Genomic DNA, 15990 nt, shown 5'->3' on the forward strand with positions numbered 1-15990 from the left:
GTGTGTGTGTGTGTGTGTGTGTGGTGTGTGTGTGTGTGTGTGTGTGTGATATTTGGTGGTGTGTTTGTGTGTGTGTGTGTGTGTGTGTGTGTATGCCATGATTTTAGCATAGAGGTCAGAGTAGACATCCTTGTCAAGTAGGTCTCTCCCTTCATCTTTTTGTGGATCCTAGGGACTGAACACAGGTCATCAGCTTTGGACAACAAGTACCTTTATCTCATGAAAAATCTCCCTGGTCCTTGTATTGATTTTTGCATGTGATTAAGAAAAGATCTAGGTATCACATGTCTTTGATCCCAGCATGAGGGAGGCAGAGGCAAGCTGATCTTGAGTTCTAGGTCAGCTTGGTCTGTGGAGTGAGTTCCAGGACAGACTACACAGAGAAACCCTGACTGGAAACCCACACACAAGAAAGTAAAAGAAAGAAAAGAAAAAGGATTCAAGTTCTTTTTCTTTCTCCCATGTGACAACCCAGAGAACTCAGCTTCATTCCGTGAAGGCTCTGCCTTTCACCACTACTCTGAAGTTCTATGTCATAAATCAAGTATCTAATTAAACACCTGATATGTATCAAAAATCAGATGAACTTTCCATGGAACAGTATATTTTTAAATTACAGTAGCCTTCAAATATATCTCGATAGCTGGCCCAGCCAGTTCTTCTACATTTTTCACTCCAACTCTATCTTTGCTGTTATTTTCACCTTGCAGTGTCATAGTGATTGATGTTTTTCTTAGGATTACACTACACCTATGAATCAGCCCGACAGAACTTAACATCTTTATAGAAATAAGTCTTTCAGTCTGAAAGCATAATATACTTTTCCCTGTTCAGCTGTTTTGTTTCTTTTAAGATTTTTTTTTTTTAATCTGTGAGTACACGATCACTCTCTTCAGACACACCAGAAGAGGGCATCAGATCCCATTACAGATGGCTGTGAGCCATCATGTGGTTGCTGGGAATTGAACTCAGGACCTCTGGAAGAGCAGTCAGTGCTCTTAACTGCTGAGCCATCTCTCCAGTCCCTTGTTTTTGTTTTGGATTTTGTTTTTTATTACATTTACTGTGTGTGGCCACAGAGTGCATGTGAAAATCAGAGGACAACTTACAGAAACTGATTCTCTTCTTCCTCCGTGTAGGCTCTGGTGTTTTCATATGGAATTCCAGGCCAACCAGGCCTACATACTTAGACCCTGTTTTTTGTGGGGGGTTTTTTTGTTTTTGTTTTTTGTTTTTTTTAAGATTTATTTATTTATTTATTTATTTATTTATTTATTTATTTATTATATGTAAGTACACTGTAGCTGTCTTCAGACACAACAGAAATGGGCATCAGATCTCATTACAGATGGTTATGAGCTACCATGTGGTTGCTGGGATTTGAACTTAGGACCTTCAGAAGAGCAGTCAGTGCTCTTACCCACTGAGCCATCTTGCCAGCCCCCTAGGCCCCCCCCTTTTTTTAAAGTAAATAAAAATAAAACAAGTGAGCATAGTAGCACATACCTAAAATCTCAGCATTTGGGAGGGAGAAGCAGGAATATCAGGAACTCAAGGCCAGCCTTCAATATATAGCCAGTCTGAGTGAACTCCTATGCTACATGAGAGCCTGGCCAAAACAAAAAACAAAAAAAAACAAAACAAAACAAAAAAACCTGGCCTTGGTGGTACACACTTATAATCCCTGTACTCAGGAGGCCTCAGCAGGATTGTTGCAGCTCTAGACAGTGAGTTCCAGGCCAGCCTTAGTAATTAACATATATGGAGAGCTTGTCTCAGTAAACAAAAATCAAAACAAAAACTAAAAATGAAACAGGACTCAGGCCTGCTGGCTCTGGTGTAATCCCAGCCCTCAGGAGTCTGGGACAAAAGAACCACAAGTTCAAGGCCAACCTGGACGACAGAGTGAGTTTAAAGCTAACCTGGGCATTAACTGGGCTTTTATTTCTGTCTCAAAAGAAAAAATAAAAAGGAGCTGGGCATGTAACTAAGTGCTAAGGAGTTTTCCCTTGCCTAGAATGTGCAAGGCCTTAGGGTCAATTACCAATAGTATAAAAGTGAAAAAAAACAAAGGACTTATCCTTCCAGAAAACAAGACTCATAACGAGATCTTAGCTAGTAAGAAAGGAAGGAAGAAGTAAGTGGGTAAACATATAGTCAGACAAGGGGTACATAATTAAAGTCTGTATAAAGTCGATGCAGGAAATGTATTGCCAAAGATCATGTTACCAAGCAGCTGACCACACACCCTAAGGGCTGGAGTGTAGCTAGAGAGTGGTAAAGCAGTTGTCTAGCATACATGAGGCCCTGGTATGTATGTGTGCATGTGTAATGTGTATGTGCACACTGGATATGTGTAGATAGATAGATAGATAGATAGATAGATAGATAGATAGATAGATATAGATATAGATATATATTAAAACAAAATTAGACTCTACTCACACTCTAATGAAAACAAAATTCTGATAAAGACCTAAATGAGAGAAGCAAAACTTTTAGAAGAAAAATGTTGAGAATTTCCTTGAGTGTAGGTAGCAAAGGTGGAACAAAGATGACTTTCTGTCCCTCTCTCATTCTTCAATAATAAGCACCTCTAGCTGGGCACCCTTCACAATCTCCTCTGTTTTGGTTTTGGTTCTGGTTTTGATCTGTTGTTGTTTTGCTTTGTTCTGTGTTTGTTTTATTTTTGTCTTTGGTGGTTTTGAGGCAGGGTCTTTCTAAGTAGTCCTGACTGTCCTGGAACTCACGAGGTAGATCGGCTTAGGCTTGAACTTACAGAGACCCTCTTCCTCTTCCTCTTGAGTGCTAGGATTCAAGGTATACACCACCATGCCTGGCTGTCTATTTTATATTTTTAAAGCCCTATAAAATTTAAAATGTCTAAGGTGGCACACACCTTTAATCTTAGCACTCAGGAGGCAGAGGCAGGTGAATCTCTGGTTCAAGGCCAGCCTTGTCTGCATAAAGAGCTCCGGGACAGCTAGGGCTACATAGAAAGACTCTGCCTAAATAAATAAATAAGTAAATAAATAAACAAATTTTTTAAAAGGAAAGAAAAGGGGGGAAAGTAATTAGAATAATGGAGTGCAGGCATTCCTGTTTGGGGGCTTGGAACGGAGCTCATTGATAGAATACTTGCCTGGTTTTAAAAGTTCTGGGATTGATCCTCAACATGGTATAAAACCTGGGGTGGCTTCATTATACCTATAACAGCAATACAGAGGAGGCAGAGGCATGAGGATCAAAAGTTCAAGGTCGGGGCTGGTGAGATGGCTCAGTGGGTAAGAGCACCCGACTGCTCTTCCAGAGGTGCAGAGTTCAAATCCCAGCAACCACATAGTGGCTCACAACCATCCTTAACAAGATCTGACGCCCTCTTCTGGAGTGTCTGAAGAGAGATACAGTGTACTTACATATAATAAATAAATCAAAAAAAAAAAAAAAAGTTCAAGGTCGTTCTCAGATTTACATAGAGTTTGAACCCAGTCTCCTGATCCATCAGAGACCCTCTCTCAGAAAACAAACTACAAACCAAAGAGACTTCCTGTTTCCTGTTGTTCCTGTTTGGCATTGCTAAGCTTTGTGAATTTTGCCAGTGAGGAGTCCTTAGTTGGTTCGTTTGTTTTTTAAGATTTTTTTTTTAATGTGCATGTGTGTGTGTGTGTGCCCGCTTGTCTGTATATGTACCGCATACATGCAGATTCCCCAGTGGACAGAAGAGGGCACCAGATTCCCCGGAACAGGACTTACTGGTTGTGAGCCACTGAATGTGGGTGCTGAACCCTAAACCTGGGTCAACTTCAAGAGCAGCAGGTGTGGCAAGTGCAGCAAGTGCTCTTAACCACTGGGCCATCCCTCCAGTCCAGATTTTATTGTATTATAATTTGCATTTCTCTAATTGCCTTCAGAGCCGGCCATTTGTCATATGTTTCTTCCATTATCCAAAGTGTGAGTCAACGCTGGGGGTGAAGGTCCATGTAAGAGTGATTATTTAGCATGGGCAAGGCCCTGGGTGTTTTCATATTTTGATATATATTTTCTTTAATTAATTAATTTTTTTTTTTTAGAGAAGGACTCATGTAGACCAGGCTAGAATTAAATTCACCATGTAGCTGAGGCTAGCTTGAAGTCCTGATCATCCTTCCCTCCATCTCTCAAAGGCTAGGATTGTAAGTATGTGCCACTATCTCTGGTGGTAATGGTGTTTTTATTATATCTATCTGCCTACCTACCTATAGTCTCACACTATAGCCTAGACTATCTATATCTATTATCTATCTGTCCCTCTGTCAATCTATCCATCTGCCTGAATGCAAGCCTACCTATATAGTCTGACGCTATCACCCAGACTATATATTATTATCCATCTTTCTTTCTTTCTTTCTTTCTTTCTTTCTTTCTTTCTTTCTTTCTTTCTACGAATAACTTGATCTCACACTGTAGCCCAGGCAATCTCTGTATCTGAGACAGGGTCTCATTCTGTAGCCTAAGGGCTAGCTGGCTGTAAATTCATGGCAATCCACTTGCCTCAGACTCCTGCGTGCTGGGATTACACGTATGGGCTACCACACCCATATCTTCTTCACTTTGATGTAATCAGATGCTATCAAGCAAAAAACGCCTCCAAGAGTGTTACTCAGCTTTTCATCTGGATAACAAATATCTGCAATAGACAAGTTATAAAAATGGTTTATGTTGGCTTCTAGTAATTTAAGTTTCAGAAGTTTATGTGGCCCCATGGCTTTGGCACGATACAGCAGGAGGGCATGGTAAAGCAGAAGTGCTTATCTCATGGTCAGGAGGCAAAGAGAAAAAGGGGAAGAAGTGCCTGGGTTCCACTGTCCCCAAGGACCTGAAGATCGCCCACCTGGCCCCACCTCAGTTGCGTTCCACTGTCTCCCCATAGTGCCTAGTGAGATAGTGTGCTTTTCCACCAGAGCCTCTGGGGGAACTCACAGTCTCCACACTATTCAGGGTTCCTCTTAAATTTACTGTTGTTTGAGTTATCTTTCCCCATTGATTTGGGGACATTTAAAGTTCGTTTGTTTAGATAGGGTGTTACTATGTAGCCCAAAAACACAATCACTTTGGAAAGTCCCCTTAAAAGATCTAGCGAAGCTGGTGATATGAAATACCAATTCAAAATCCCAACTACCAACAGCAGTTCCACTCCTATATGTAAATCCTAGAGAAAGCCCTGTACATTGGTAGATCGGTCGGTACACATGAGTGTTAACTGAAACATGACTTTCCATAGATGAAACTTAGCAGCCACCCAGTGTCCACCTACTAGAAAACAGAAGGGGGCAGGGTAGCATTAGGGAGGACAACTATCCACTCTCCATCATGACTGAGAAAAACAACCTGCCAGCAGTAAGCACAGCACAGCCAAAGCGACAAAGTTCAAAGTCTGCACAGAGAAGGCATCGAACAGTGCTGCAAGCAGAGAGACCTGACGGGCACCAGGTTGGAGGTGTGTGAGAGCTGGAGACAGCTCAGTTGAAGTGCTTGCCTAGGATTTGGGAAGCTCTGGGTTCCATCTCCAGCACCTCATAAACCCAGGCATGATGGTGCCTGCCAATCATCTCTGCACTGCAGAGTCAGAAGCAGGAGCAGAAGGAGCGACATGCAAGGTCATTTTTGGCCACACATCAAATCTGAGGCTAGCATGAACTGCGTGTCTCAACCACACACACACACACACACACACACACACACACACACACATGGGGTGGGTGGGGAAGGGGATGGAAGAGATGAGAGAGATAAGGGATCCAGGGGTTGGGGATGGAGCAAATGCCCATATTGATAAAGAGCCATCATCTGTGTATAGGCCTCTGTGGTGAGGGGAGTAGAACCCATAGAAGATCCTTTCAGTAACTCTACACTTTGTGAAGTTTTATTCACAGGTCAGGTTTCATTTAGTCTCCTGCCATGTCTATGTCACCAGTATTTCCAAGTTATCCTTAAAAACAAGGCAAATAGGCTCTTTGATTTCATCAAATATCAGAATTATCCCGAAACCTTGTTTTTTATGTTTTGATTTGGTTTTGCTTTTGTTTTTTAAATGGTGTGGTACTGCATTCCTGTAATCCCAGGACTTGGTTGATAGAGCCTCCTGGGCTATAATAGAAAAAAAAAAAAGGAAGAAAGAAAGAAAGAAAGAAAGAAAGAAAGAAAGAAAGAAAGAAAGAAAGAAAGAAAGATCAAACAGCCAACCTCCTTGTTCTGATTCAGTACATCCAGACTATGACTTGAAAATGTGTTTCACCAAGCAGTAGTAGTGCATGCCTTTAATCCCAGCACTTGGGAGGCAGAAGCAGGCAGATTTCTGAGTTCAAGGCCAGCCCAGTCTACAGAGTGAGTTCCAGGACAGCCAGGGGTGTACAGAGAAACCCTGTCTTAGAAGAAAGAAAGAAAAAAAAAATGAGGGGAGGGGGAAGAATGTTTCTAAGTCCTGGGTAATATTGAAATGGGCCCCGATTTTTCAGAAGGCAGAGTGGTGCATGAGACCAAGACAGGAGGATCTGAAATTCTTAGGCCAGCTGGGTTACACTGAAAGACCTTCTCTAAAAGAGAAAAAGGGGCAGGGTGGGGGGCAAGCCAGGTGAGGTACACTCCTTTAATCCCAGCTTTCAGGAGGCAGAGGCAGGCAGATCTCCTAATTTGAGGCCAGCCTGGTCTACAAAGTAAGTTCCAAGATAGCCAGGGATACACAGAAACCCTGTATCAAAAAACTAAAAAACGAAGGAAGGAAGGGAGGAAGGAAGGAAGGGAGGGAGGGAGGGAGGGAGGGAAGGAGGGAGAGAGAGCGAGAGCGAGCACAAAGCTACCCTTTGAGATCACAGAGTGTCTATTATGAACACTGCAGGTGGTTTGAGGTGGTTGTGGCTGAGTAGAGCTAAGGAAGAAAACACGGGCATTCTTCCTCCATTCTTCTTGAGCTGGGGCCATCAAAGACACTCATAGTCCTAGGTGGTGAACAAGAGTGTTGACAGCAGAGCGGGAGTAGCCAGGGGTCAGCATGAGGAGTGTGATGTCAACTCAGTTTCCCCAAACACAAACCCAAGAAGAGTGTGATAGAATAACTGGAGGAAAGAGGGTCAGACCGGCTTCCCACCAAGCCATGGCCCTTGATCCCTGGTCCATCCCTCATCCTTAGCATGAATTCTGGTTTCATGCTTTGAGGGAAAGGGTTGAAGATGCTTATTTCCATCTTGCACCCATGATGTCAGCCAGACCCTGGGCTGCTTGAGCCTCTGAGTGCATCTGAAATAAGTTCCCATTTGGGGGGCAGGGTAAGCTTGCTCCTTTTTCTTTTCTTTTTCTTTTCTTTTTTTTTTTTTTTTAGATTTATTTTATATATATAAGTATACTGCAGCTGTCTTCAGACACACCAGAAGAGGACATCAGATCCCATTATAGATGGTTGTGAGCCACCATGTGGTTGCTGGGAATTGAACTCATGACATCTGGAAGAACAGTCAGTGCTCTTAACTGCTGAGCCACCATCTCTCCAACTCCCAGACTTGCTCCTTCACCCTGTCAAAGTTAAGAGAAAACCAAGCTTCCTGGATCTAGTGATGGTTAGGAGACTCTTGGGAACCTCGGAGTTTGGTTATTCTCAGCAATCAGCAGGTGCACTCATGCATTCCTGGGCTCCCCCAGCTTCATCCTGTCCACCAGCCTTTCAGGCTGGAAACATACCCACAACCCTTTAGCTGACAGAAAGAACACTGAGGGGACTTGTGTGCATGATTGCATGAATGTGAAGCTGAAGGCCAGAGCATGGAGTAAAGCCAAAAGCCTGAGGTTGGTTATTAGCTCCAGGCCAGAGCCTTTCTGTCCCTCTTTAGGCCCCAGTGTTCTGCCAAATTGACAGACATTCGCAGTATAATAAAGTCCTCGATGATTATCCTGATGGTGTCCCCGAAGACCTGGGCTCTGGGAGGTTCATCTGCCAGCCCTGCTTCCCCAGGTCCACTCCTTATGGAAATGAGAATGTCTCTGTGACTCCCCCAACCATTTCACTTCCCCAGCATAATGCCTATCCTCAAGGGACCCCGATCCCGGGTCTGTTATGACAGCAGTGATTTATTAATTGGACTAATGAGAGGTCTGGGCAGGAAGAGAAAAAGAAGCTGGCAGACTGAGAAGTGGGCAGTGAAGTTAGGAAGATGGTAGCACAGAGAAAAACCAAGATTTCAAGATGGAACCAGTGGCTCAGACCCTCAGTATTTAGAGAAGGGTACAGGGAGGGGTTTAGGAAAATGGCTTAATAGCCTGAGGTGGTTCATGCCTTAAACCCCATCACTGAGGGGGGGGCAGGCACACAAGGGCAGCCTGGTCTACAGAGCAAGTTCCAGGACAGCCAGGATTACACAGAGAAACCCTGATGAAGGAAGAAGAGGAAGAAGAGGAGGAGGGGGAAATAAAGAAAGAAGAAAACAAACCCATATTCCTTTTTACCTTTACATTTTATTTATGATCATGTGTATCTGATAGAGATGGCGTGGTATCTCTGTGGAAGTGAGAGAGCAGTTGTATGAAGTCACCTTTGGGTTTGGTTCTGGGAATTGAACTCAGGTTGACAAGATGGAGCAGCAAATGACCCATGAGTTATCTATCTCTCTGGTCTTTTTTAAAAGACAAAGTTGTATGTACCCCAGGCTGGCTCTAAAATGCATATGTAGCCAGAACTGGTCTCGAATTCCTAATTCTGCCTTCACCTCCAAGTGCTGAGATTATGGGCCACCATGCCTGACTGAACTCAGTGTCCTTTACAGGAAGCCTTCTCACAGTACTGGAGTAACAAATCAGCCCCGTTCCCTAACTGCCAAGGTTCCAGGCTGTCTACTGTCTTATATGCATTCATCTTAGATCATCTTTGCAAGATTCATATGAGATGGGAATCCCGATATTCATTTTGCTAATGAGAAAATCAAGAAGCAAGGAGGGCTGCCCAAAGTCACTCACAGGTTAGGAAACATTGGAGACCTGAGTGGCACAGCCTGACTCTGAGGCCTAGGCTTGTTGTTGTTGTTGTTGTTGTTGTTTTGGGTTTTGTTTTGTTCTGTTTTGATGCAAGGTCTCATAATGTAGCCCAGGCTGGCCTCAAACCGGCTAAGTGGCTGATCTTCCTCTCTCCCAAGTGCTGGGATTGCAGGGGTATAACTGCTTGCACTATCCCTAGGAGTCCAAACTCACAGAAAAGAAGAATTAACGCACAAACAAGCATTTGCTGAGCATGCCTCCAGGTAAAAGAACTAACCCTTGTTTTTTAGGCATGGGGTAGGGGGGGGCAGTGTTCAGGACAGGGTTTCTCTGTGTAGCCTTAGCTGTCCTAGAACTCACTCTGTAGACCAGGCTGTCCTAGAACTCAGAGATCTACCTGTCTCTGCCTCCCAAGTGGTGGGATTAAGGGTGGTATCACCAAGCCAATGAGGCAAAGATGCTTATCACCTGCCTCCCGTCCTGTAGCTGAAGAAACTTGCAAGTAGGTGACATCATTTACCTAAAGTCACACGTTAATGAGTGTCTGAGCAGAGACTAGCTATCTAGGGCCCACTGCAGTCCTTGCCTTAGTCCATGGCCTTTCTTTGGCAATCCACCTCTGTCCTGAACTCCTACAGGCTTCTCCCGTAAGGGAATGGTGGGGCTTCCTATTCATCCTCAGAGAGCTCCAGCGTGACTCAGAGGATCAAGATCATCAGAATTTAGCTGACGTACCTGGAACCTGACCAGGGAAGAGGCAAACTGCCAGGGAAGCGGCCCGACACACGCACAGAAGAGGGTCCTTCAGAGCATTCCAAGTCCAGCTTAGATCCAGGAAGAGGCTGGGGGCATTGATAGCATGACATTTCCTTCAACCTTTTGAGGCTTAATTTGTTTCCATCAGTGAGGCCAGTGGGGTATTACGAGTCCTTCCTGTTTGTTTCTAGAAGCAGTTCCAGCTGACCAGCCACTGGGAACCTGCTGCTTAGGCAGCTGATGTGGACTGCAGAACTGTACATGGAAAGTAGGGCAGACAGTCAACCTCCTCCTGGGACCGAGAACGGCCTGGCAGAGAAGAGCCAAGGGTTAAGGACACAGGAGTGTGGCTCGTGCGTGCCTGCTTAGCTATCCCCTGACCTGGGCATATTTCACTTGAGAGAGAGAGAGAGAGAGAGAGAGAGAGAGAGAGAGAGAGAGAGAGAGAGAGAGAGAGAGAGAGAGAGAGAGAGTTTGCTTATCTGTCTGTTTGTCTATTTGTGTGTGTGTGCTTAAGTGTATATAGATGTACCATATGCAGTGCCTGCCAAGGACAATAGAGGGTGATGGATCCGCTGGACCTGGAGTGACATGTGGTCAAGAGCTTCCATGTGGGTGCTGGGAACTGAACCTGCCTTCTCTGTAACAGCACTAAGTGCTCTCAACCACAGAGCCAACTCTCCAGCCCTCCATATTTCACTTTTGAAGTAATAATAATAAATGATTGCAGGCACTTTTAAACCGTTCGGGAAAATGTAAAGTGGAAAATGAAGCCATCAGGGAAGGAGGAGAGGCTCAGTTGGTAGAGTGTTTGTCTAGCATGAACAAAACCCTTGGTTCAAGGTTTTTGAACCCTAACTGCATAGACAGGGTGGGTGTGGTGGCAGACACTTAATCCTAAAACAGGGAGTGGTGGTGCACGCCTTTAGTCCCAGCACTCAGGAAGCAGAGGCAGGTGGATCTCTGTGAATTTGAAGCCAGCCTGGTATACAGAGCAAATTCCAGGACAGCCAGAGCTACACAGAGAAACCCTGTCTCGAAAAACCTACCAACAAACAGATCCTAGCACTCAGGAGGTGAGGAGGGGACAAGAGGATCAAAAGTTCAAGGTCCATAATTGTCACCAGAGTGGCTTCATCCTGTAACTGATAGAAACGGATGCAGAGACTCACAGCTAAACATTAGGCAGAGGGTGGGGAATCCCAAAAGAGGGGGAGGAAGCATTGTAAGAGCCACAAGGTCAAGGACACCACAAGAATCAACTAAGCAGGGCTCACAGAGGCTCACAGAGACCTCATGGACCCTTGAGCCAAGTTCTCTGCACACATGTAATGATTGTGTGTACCTTGGTGTTCCCGTGGGACTGCACACATGTAATGATTGTGTGCCTTGGTGTTCCCGTGGGTCTGCACACATGTAATGATTGTGTGCCTTGGTGTTCCCGTGGGTCTGCACACATGTAATGATTGTGTGTACCTTGGTGTTCCCGTGGGACTCCTAACAATGTAAGTGGGGGCTGTCCTCTGACTCTTTTGTCGGCTCTTGGGACCCTTTTCCTCCTGCTGAGTTGCCTTGTCCAGCCATGATGTGAGGGTATGTGCCTAGCCTTATTGTAACTTGTAATGCCATGTTTGGTTGATATCCGGGAGAGACCTCCTCTTCCCAGAAGGGAAATGGAAAAGGAGTGGATCTGGAGGTGAGGGGAGATTAGGGGAGAGGGACTGGGAGAAGAGGAAGGAGGGGAACTGCAGTAGGAATATATGAGATAAAAACAAGTAATAATAAAATAATGATAATAAAGTTCAAGGTCATTCTCTGCTACATAGTGAGCCAGGGCTAACCTGAGATACCTTGCCTCAAAAAGAAGAAGGCAGTGACTAGGAGGAGGAAGAGTGAGGAGGAGGAAGAGGAGAAAGGAAAATGAAGCCATCCATCCCAGATATTTGCCTAGAATAGTCTCTGATACCCATTCATTGTCTTTCGTATCTTTTTTCTGTGCAAATATGAGTTTAGATGAGGTTGTTTTTATTGTTTTAATACAAAGTGGATATGTTGATCTCCAACTTCATAGTTGGCAGTTCAATTTTCTTTCTTTCTTTCTTTCTTTCTTTTTTTTTTTTTTTTGTACATTCACAGAGTATATAAATTGTCATTTACAGGGCTACAGATACAGTTCGTGGTAGTACGCCTCCTTAACATGTGTGAAGCTCTGGGTTTCATCCTCATGCGCTCCTGCACACACACACACACACACACACACACACACACACACACACAACCTGTCTACTATCTTCCTCCATCCTAGACTACAGCACCTTCTGTAGTTTACAAGAAAATACATGCTACTGTCCATTTCCTTCTGCCCTTCGCCCTGATTCTTATTCAACTCAGTCTCTGCCCCAGGTTCTCTTACACAGAGTCCCAGAAGCGTGTGAGCAGATGAGAAGCAGGGGGAGGCGTTGGGCTCATCAGCAGGGACACACAGAGACTCCTCGTTGCGTCACCCAGACTTAAGGCAGCTCATTAGCTGGAAAAGAAAGATGTGGGAGCTGCTCTGATCCTCAGATAGCTCTGCAGTTAGAAAGCAACCATTGTCTCCTCATTTGCAGACAGTTGAATGATGGAACAAACTCGGCAAGTTTATAGTGTGGTCCAAAGTTAAGTTCAGGGCTAAAGGTGTTCATTGGCAGTGAAGCACCTGCCTAGCCTACAGAAGGCCTTAAATCCAATGCTCAGTTCTTGTTTAAAAAAAAAAAAAAGTCACCCTCAAATTCAGTGTCCTCTCCCCTCCAGAATATGTACAACTTTTATGGGTGTATAAAACAGAAGTATATATATACTAGTATAAACTCTAAGTGCATGGTTTACAATTTGTTAACACATATTTAGATCACTCCCCATTTTATACAAGGCGATAATATTCTAAGTGTAATAGTGTGTGCAGTACCGTGTATATATAAAATGTAGAGATAATACATAAAGCACTAGGAGGTGGTTTAAAAATAAAACCCCACCTAAATGTGACTTGGCAGGTCCTGACAAATACAGAGGTGTGTCAGTGACTAAACATGGTTGGGCAAGGTTAAATTACAAATGAAATCACTTATAATCATGGTTCTGGAAAGATGTTTAACAGGAGTTACAGTCAGGAAACTTTGGAGTGAAATATATGTAGATTCAGTCTCTCTCTCTCTCTCTCTCTCCCACACACACACACACACACACACACACATAACTAAGCATTTGCCTAAAGACTCTACCAGTGTGCCTCCCACGTGACGAGACCTGTAGAGTAGGGCCTCACTTTTCATTCCAGAACACTGGAGACTGCTTCACAATAGCTAAAGTAAACTGCTCCAGGAAGAACACACTTTAACATCTGGGCTCTAGAATAAGAGGTGTGGCCTAGCAGCTGAATGTTTGCTTAGGATGTTCAAGGACTTGGGTTTCATCCTCAATGTTGAAAAAAGAAGAGAAAGAAAAGGAAGAAAATCCACAAGAAAAGAGACCCTTGCTTTGCCACTTACTAAGTCAGTGACTGTCTTGGGGTTTATATTGCTGTGATGAAACTCCATAACCAAAATGTCAGTGGAGGGGGGAAGAAAGGGTTAATTTGGCTCATGCTTTCCACAGCACTGTTCATCACTGAAGGGAGTCAGGACAGGAACTCATACAGGCAGGATCCTGGAGGCGGGAGCTGATGCAGAGGTCGAGGAAAGGTACTGCTTCCTGGCTTGCTTCCCCTGGCTTGCTCAGCCTGCTTTCTTCTAGAACCCAGGACCACCAGCCCAAGGCTGGCAACATCCACAGTGTGCTCTCTCCCCTACTGATAGCTACTGAAAAAAATGCCTTACAGCTGGCTCTCATGGAGGCATTTCCTCAAGGGAGGCTCCTTCCTCTCTGATGACTCTAGCTTGTGTCCAGTTAACACAAAACCAGCCAGTGCAGTAACCTAAGGCAAAATAATTAACTTTTTCCCCACTTGACAGACTTCTTTATCTATAAAGTGCAGATCAAAATTTGGTAAGATGGGGCTGGAGAGATGGCTCAGCGGTTAAGAGCACTGACTGCTCTTCCGAAGGTCCTGAGTTCAAATCCCAACAACCAGATGGTGGCTCACAACCATCTGTAATGAGATCTGCTGCCCTCTTCTGGTGTGTCTGAAGACAGCTACAGTGTACTTACATATAGTAATAAATAAATCTTAAAAAAAAAATTCAGTAATATGTCTCGGTGGGTAGGATGCCTGTCACCAAACCTAGGAGGACTTGGTACATACGCATATATGTGTATATTCTTGGATATATACATATATTTACATATATATGTATCCACACATATATATGCTTATATATGAGTATATGCATACATGTATATATATATATGGAATCCATATATATCCATATATGTGTTACATATGAGTATATGTATATGTGTATATGTATCTGTGTATCCAGGTATGTGGATAATTAAATAGTAAATAAAATCCAGAGGAGATGGCTCCATGGGTAAGCAAGAGGTGTGAATTCCAAGTATATTACAATGACCATATTTTACTTACTTGTTTTTATCTGTATGGGTGTTTTGCCAGCATGCATATCTGTACCTACAGAGACCAGAAGAGGGCGTCGGCTTCCCTGGAACTGAAATTAAAGGTGGTTGTGAGCTGCCATATGGGTGGTGGGAATCAAACCTGCAAAAGCAGTTGGTGCTCTTAATTTCTGAGCCATTGATCAAGCCCTGTGACCAGATTTTTTTTTTCAGGTTTTTTTTAATGTAATGATGTCTACTTTAACCCCAGAAAAACAGAAGGCTATTCTGGGGTTAATACTGGGTCCCAAACACTTTGACCAAAGGGAAAGAGGAAAACAAGGGAACATTTAAAGTTTGCAGCTCAGTCTTTGCAGCACTCAGGAATTAGGGCAGCACTGAACATTCCACTCTACAACAGCCTTTTCTGCTCTACATGGAACCCACTTGGAAAGTCTTTCCAGATCCATAGGTGATGTCCTCAAAGCACATGATAACTTTTTCTTTTTCTTTCTTTCTTTCTTTCTTTCTTTCTTTCTTTCTTTCTTTCTTTCTTTCTTTCTTTCTTTCTTTTTCCTTTGTGAATAGGTTTACGGTTTCTTTTAATATTTTAATTTTGTCATTTAAAAAATGTTAAGCCTATGGTCATTTAATACCAGCACTGGAAGGCTGAGCCAGGGAGGTTGGAAGTTAAGGTTAGTGTGTGGTGGTTTTGAAAGAAAATGGACCCCATGAGGTCATTGGTAGTGGGCTATCAGGAGATATGGCCTCTGTGGAGTAGGAGGGGCTTTGCTGAGGAAGTGTGCCACTGGGGGTACGCTTTGAGGACTCAGACACTCAGGCCAGGACAGTGGCTCGTGGTCTCTTCCTGATGCCTGCTGATCCAGATGTAGCACTCTCAGCTCCTCTTCCAGCGCCATGTCTGCCTGCAGAGCCACTATGCTCCCTGCCCTGATGATAATGAACCACACCACTGAACTGTAAGCCAGCCCCAAGTAAATGTTTTCCTCTATAAGAGTTGCTGTGATCATGGTATCTCTTCACCACAATAGAAACCCTAAAACCAGCATAGGTCAAGACCCTGTCCATAAATAGATAGGTGATAGATAGAGAGATGGACAGATAGTGAGACAGAAAGACAGATAAGGACGCGAGAGATGGCATGACAGTTCAGAGTTCTTGAAGCTTTTGCAGAGGACCTGAGTTTAGGTCCCATCACGCACATCTGTCACCTAACAACTATCTATAGCTACAGAGTATCCAGTCCCCTCTTCTAGGGCCCTTAGGTACTCATGTGCATGTGTACATGTACATACACAGGTGCACGCGTAAGCACACACACACACACACACACACACATATGCTTTATTTTGAAATATTTGGCTGGGTGGTGGTGGCACACGCCTTTAATCCCAGCACTCGGGAGGCAGAGGCAGGCAGATTTCTGAGTTCGAGGCCAGCCTGGTCTACAGAGTGCCAGGACAGCCAGGGCTACACAAGAGAAACCCTGTCTCAAAAAAACCAAAAAAATTTTTGTTTTATTAATATATATATTTACATATATAGTTTAAACAGCACTAAAAGGGGGAATTCTGACACCCCTTCTACAGTTCTAACTTCAGAAGTAATTACTATATTTCATTATTCTTTCATTTCAACTTCATTGAAATTTAATTGACATACTATTTATTTAATATTTATAGTATA

This window comes from Mus pahari, chromosome 4, assembly GCF_900095145.1.
Source record: "Mus pahari chromosome 4, PAHARI_EIJ_v1.1, whole genome shotgun sequence".
Lineage (NCBI taxonomy): Eukaryota > Metazoa > Chordata > Mammalia > Rodentia > Muridae > Mus > Mus pahari.